The sequence below is a fragment of the Chlorocebus sabaeus genome, chromosome 2, assembly GCF_047675955.1.
Source record: "Chlorocebus sabaeus isolate Y175 chromosome 2, mChlSab1.0.hap1, whole genome shotgun sequence".
NCBI lineage: Eukaryota > Metazoa > Chordata > Mammalia > Primates > Cercopithecidae > Chlorocebus > Chlorocebus sabaeus.
Window position 1 is genome coordinate 96,783,885 of NC_132905.1, and position 5,704 is coordinate 96,789,588.

At 60.4% G+C, this 5,704-nt stretch overlaps 1 long non-coding RNA gene across 1 annotated transcript; it reads left to right on the forward strand.

The window, feature by feature from the left end:
* Positions 1–965: 965 nt before the first annotated feature.
* Positions 966–2,612, forward strand: LOC140710497 (uncharacterized). The gene is made up of 2 exons (XR_012091563.1): positions 966–1,332; positions 1,525–2,612. It is a non-coding gene; the product is annotated as an uncharacterized lncRNA (long non-coding RNA).
* Positions 2,613–5,704: the final 3,092 nt, after the last annotated feature.

The following is a 5,704-nucleotide window of genomic DNA, read 5'->3' on the forward strand; positions in this document are numbered from 1 at the left end:
GGAGCCGCACCAGCGCCAGGTCTGCTGCCCGGCCCGGTGGGAAACCCGCGCTCCTGCCAAAAACTCCTCCCGCTCTGCTCACCTACCACGAGCTTCCAAGAATTCCTCAAACAGCACCATGTCCTTTCTCCTTTCCGAAGAAAAACACTGTTGGCAATGGAACAGCGCATCCCGTTATCCTCCTTCCTCACCAGGAACAGGCTCTCCAGACAGCAGACACTGTCTTCTGTGAGCTGGAGGCAGCCAGGTTTGAGCCCCCACACCCCCATGGCCACTCCTGCTAAACCCTAGAAAGCGGGGGACGTATTCAGGGGACTCCTAGCTCCAGGAAGCTGTGCCTGGCAGTCAGCGCCTGCACACAGGCAGCTCCCCATGGCAGGAGCATGGGCGGCCAGACAGGCCAAGGTTTTCTGTTGTCAGCCCTGCCTCGCCTGCCTGCCCTCCCCTCCCTCCCTTCCCTCCCCTTCCTCCTCTCCCTCCCCTCTCTCCCCTCCCTCCCCTCTCTCCCCTCCCTCCCTTTCCTCCCTTGCCTCCCCTCCCTCCCCTCTCTCCCCTCCCCCTCTTTCCCTCTCTCCCTCCCTTTCCTCCCCTGCTTCCCCTCCCTCCTCTCCCTCCCTTTCCTCCCCTGCCTCTCCTCCCCCCTTCCCTCTGTCCCCTCCCTCCCCTTCCTTCTCTCCCTCCCCTCCCCTGTCTCCTCTCCCTTCCCTCTCTCCCCTCCCTCCCTTCCCTCTCTTGCCTCTTCACCCTCCCCCCTCTCCTCTCTCTCCCTTCTCTTCCCTCCCGCCCTTCCCTCTCTTGCCTCCTCTCCCTCCCCTCTCTCCTCTCTCTCCCCTCTCTCCCCTCCCTCTCATCCCTCTCTTGCCTCCTCTCCCTCCCCCTCTCCCCTCCCTCCCCTTTCTCCCCTCCCTCCCTTCCCTCTCTTGCCTCCTCTCCCTCCCCTCTCTCCCCTCCCTCCCTTCCCTCTCTTGCCTCTTCTCTCTCCCCCCTCTCCTCTCTCTCCCTTCTCTTCCCTCCTGCCCTTCCCTCTCTTGCCTCCTCTCCCTCCCCTCTCTCCTCTCCCTTCCCTGCCTCCATGACCTTGAGCTTTTCCTCTTGAAAGTCCCAGGAGCAGCTGCACTGGGCCAGGAGTTTCTGAGCCTGGCTGGTCCTCAGGCCATCTATGGACACTGAGACATGCTCCAGCCCTGAGATTCTGATTCTGTACGTCTGTTCCGGTTGCCAAGTCCGTTTTGCCGAGCTGTGTGTTTCTGATGCAAGGCGTAGGGTGCCACGCTCGACGGCCTCCTGGGTGCTGGCATCTGCCCATCTGTGTCTACATCTGATGCATGTGAGGTGACGTGAAAGGAAGCAAGAGTGTGGGGCGGGAGGCCCTAATTGTTTCAGGGAAGTGTCCTGGCTTGGAAGTGGATTCTTGCAGGGGCTCTGGTCTGGTGGAGAATGGAGAAGGCAGCCTGGGGGCATGGCTGGGTGGGGAGTGGGCGCGGGAACAGAGCCAGCCTGCATGCCCCTTCTCTCCCTCCACAGACATAAGGACTGTGACGTGCTACCCACACCACCGCATCCAGGCATCTCACACGCCCTGCACCTGAGAAACTGAGCTGGAAAATGATTCGTGCTGTCCACCCACAGCATCAGAAATACGAGGGACAGGCTGCCTAGTGTGCGTCACCAGAGAGGCCCACAGGGGACCGCAACCTGCTACGGCTGTGCTCTAGTAATTTGTTTCTTGGCATTAGGAGCACCTTAGACCATCGAATTCACAACCTCACCATAGTGACAACCTGTTCAACATCACCAGGGGAGTCTAATTAGCTCGCAGTGAAACCCCTTTCAACCTTCGCACTGCCTCAATTGTCAGGACCGCCAAGTTGCCCTCCCATGCCTGCTCCTCGTCCCTGTCCACGCTACCAGCCAGCTGTAAAACCCCTGCCCCCACCCTCTATGTCGGTCCATGGTCACCAACCACCCTGTCACCTCCAGCGTCAGTCACGCCTCCGTGGTGGGCGTGGGGGCCCTACCCGAGGCTCCCAGGCATTTCTCTGATGGCTGATGAGACTGATCTTTGATTTTTGATCTGCTCACTGGCCATTCCACCTCCTCTTCTGTGATGCCATGGCCTCTGCCCACATTCCGCTGGGGCAGTTTGTCTTTTCCAAGTTGATCATAGTTTTTTTGTTGTTGTTTTTTTTAGCTCTGTCGCCCAGGCTAGAATGCAATGGCACGATCTCAGCTCACTGCAACCTCCACCTCCCGTGTTCAAGCGATTCTCCCGCCTCAGCCTCCCGAGTAGCTGATTACAGGCACCCGCCATCATTCCCGGGTAATTTTTGTATTTTTAGTAGAGACAGGGTTTTACCATGTTGGCCAGGCTGGTCTCGAACTCCTGACCTCAGGTGATCTGCCCGCCTCGGCCTCGCAGAAGTGCTGGGATTACAGGCGTGAGCCATCTCACCTGGCGATCAGATCACAGTTCTTTTTAAATTCTGGATTCTGATCCCTTGCAGTTAACTCTATGTCCTATTACATCTTCTCCCAATGGGTGGTCCAGGAGGGCTACAACAGGCTGAACAAATTCCTATGTTGAAATCCCAGCCCCCGGGTATTAGGAGGTGGGGCCTTTGGAAGGTGATGAGGTCATGAGGGGAGTGTGAGTGGTCCCCTTGCGAAAGGGACCCCAGGAAGCTCTCTTTCGGCCACGTGAGGATGCACACAAAGGCAGACCACTGCCTGCAACCTGGAGCAGCACCCTCCCCAGAGCCCGACCATCCCACCCCGATCTGCGGCTTCGGACCTCCAGAGCTGAGACAGCCCAGGCTGCAGGGCAGAAGCCCCGATCTCCAGCCCGGCCTGAGCCGCTTAAGGCTGCCGCCCTTCCTCCGCCCCCCTCTCTTCCGGCTCGGCTCTCCGCTTGCCCTGGTTTCCTGTTGTTGCTGTAACAATCCCCGACCAAGCACCACAGATTCCCTCTCTGACAGCCCTGGGTGTCTGGAGCCCACAGGCCCTGCCACAGAACTGAAGCCAAGGTGCCAGCCGGACTGCTTCCTTGCCAGCGGCCTGGAGGAAAGCTCGTTCCCTAGCCTTTTCTGTGGCCTTGCCCATGGCCTCTTCCTCCAGTTCAAAGCCCATCATTTCAGCCTCTGCTCCTATCATCCCCTCCCCTCTCCTTCGTTCCCTCTCCACTGCCTGTCCCTGCCCTCCTCTGCTGCCCTCCTGAAAGGACCGAGAGGACCCAGGCCCACAGGGCAGTCCGGGATTTAATCACATCTACAAAGTCGCTTTGGCTGTGGGAGCCAACGCTCACCGTTCCAGGAATTAGGACCAGGAAATCCTGTTGGGAGGGTGGGGGCGGATTCTGTCCTGCACCTGGCTGGGGGCCTTTCCTGACCGCCCCGTCAGAAACTGCAGCACCACCCTACCCCACTCCACCGCATCCACATTCCACCTCACCCCTTTCCCACTCCACCGCATCCACATTCCACCTCACCCCTGCCCCACTCCACCGCATCCACATTCCACCTCACCCCTGCCCCACTCCACCGCATCCACATTCCACCTCACCCCTGCCCCACTCCCCCGCATCCACATTCCACCTCACCCCTGCCCCACTCCACTGCATCCACATTCCACCTCACCCCTGCCTCACCCCACCTCACCCCTGCCTCACCCCACCTCACCCCACCCCATCCACATTCCACCTCACCCCTGCCTCACCCCACCTCACCCCACCCCATCCACATTCCACCTCACCCCTGCCTCACCCCACCTCACCCCACCCCATCCACATTCCACCTCACCCCTGCCTCACCCCACCTCACCCCACCCCATCCACATTCCACCTCACCCCTGCCTCACCCCACCTCACCCCACCCTACCCCGCCTCACCACACCTCACCCACTTCCACTCCAACCCACCCTACCCCACCCCTACTCCACCCCACGTTTATCCCACCCCACCCCTGCCTCACCCCACCACACCCTCATCCCACCTGACTGCTACCCCACCCCACCCAACCCCACCCCCACTCCAGCCCATCCCCATTCCACTCCCACCCACTCCACTCCACTCCTACTTCACCCCATCCTCACCCCACCCCACCCCGCCTCACCCCATCTCACCCACTTCCACTCCAACCTACCCTACACCATCCCTACTTCACCCCACCTTTATCCCACCTCACCCCTGCCTCAGCCCACCCCTGGCTCACCCCACCCCACCCTATCCTCACCCCAACCCAACCCTGCCTCACCCCACCTCACCCCACCTCCACTCCAACCCACCTTGCCCCACCCCTACTCCACCCTATCTTTATCCCACCCCACCCCTACCTCACCCCACCCCTACCTCACCGCAGCCCACCCTCATCCCACCACACCCCCGCTCCACCCACCCCACCTCCACTCCAACCCACCCTACCCCATCCTCACCCCACCCCACACCTGCCTCACCCCACCTCACCCCACTTCCACTCCAACCCACCTTATCCCACCCCTACTTCACCCCCCCTTTTTCCCACCCCACCCCACCCCTACCTCACCCCACCGCCCTCAGCCCACCCGACCACTACCCCACCCAACCCCACCCTCACTCCATTCCCACTCCACCTCACCTGTGCCTCACCCCACCTCACCCTACTTCCACTCCAACCCACCTTACCCCACCCCCACTCCACCCACCCCTACCTCACCCTCATCTCACCCAACCCCACCACCACTCCACCCCACCCCCACTCCACCCCACCCCCACTCCGCACTTTGGGTACAAAAACCAGAAAAGCCCAGGCTAACGGCGGGAGGAGGTTGATGTCCTGGCCCCATGTGCTCCACATGGCTGGCTTGCTCTGTCTGTCATTCCCCTACTCCTTGTTCTGTCCAGGGTTCCTCCAGCCCCAAACCTCAGCATGCCTGTGATGCCACCCTCAGACAGCCACAGGCCCTGCCCTGTGGTGCTCCCCAAAATTCCAAGTCCCACTCCAATGGCCTGAGACCAGCCGGCCTGGCAGTGCCATCTGGGCAGGGACGCGTGGGCTCCTCCACATTCCACCTTTTGAGATGTACTCTAACTTTCTATCCAGACCCCAGACAGGCGGGGTCAGCCGAAGACCCAGGCGCTGCTGGAGTCAGGCACCCGTGGCTGGCAGCAGAGCACGTCCCCTGGCCAGGGCCACGTTTGTCATGGGATCACTGGACATTGACCACCAGAATGGTGCTAGCATGCTGAACTGGGGTGGTTCCAAGTGTCTGTATAGATAGGCACACTGCAGAACGTCCCTTCCTAGGAGCCTGAACGCCTCAGGGCAGCCCAGTGGCTGGGACATGCTAGGGGTTCAGTGACCATTTGTGGGATGACCGGGTGGATGTGAGTGGTGGTTGCCAACCTAAAGAAGCTCAGAGGAAAAAATCCCACAGTGCAGACTGTGCTGGGGGAGGAGGGGGTCCTCTGGTAGGCATGTGTATTCCTGTGATGTGTGTGCCTGGGCATGTGTGTACATTATGTGCAGACGTGCACATATCACTCACCTAGCCCTGCTTCCAGCTAAGAGAAAGGAAGCCAAAAACATGCAAAGATGCCAAGCAAGCACCCTGGCCACAGTTTTCCAGACCTGGCAGGGAACAGAGTAAAAGCTAGCAACACTGGGCTTCACGAAGGAGCAAAGGGGCAAGTGCGGAGGGGGGAGGCAGGCAGAGAGCGAGTCCCTCCTGGAGC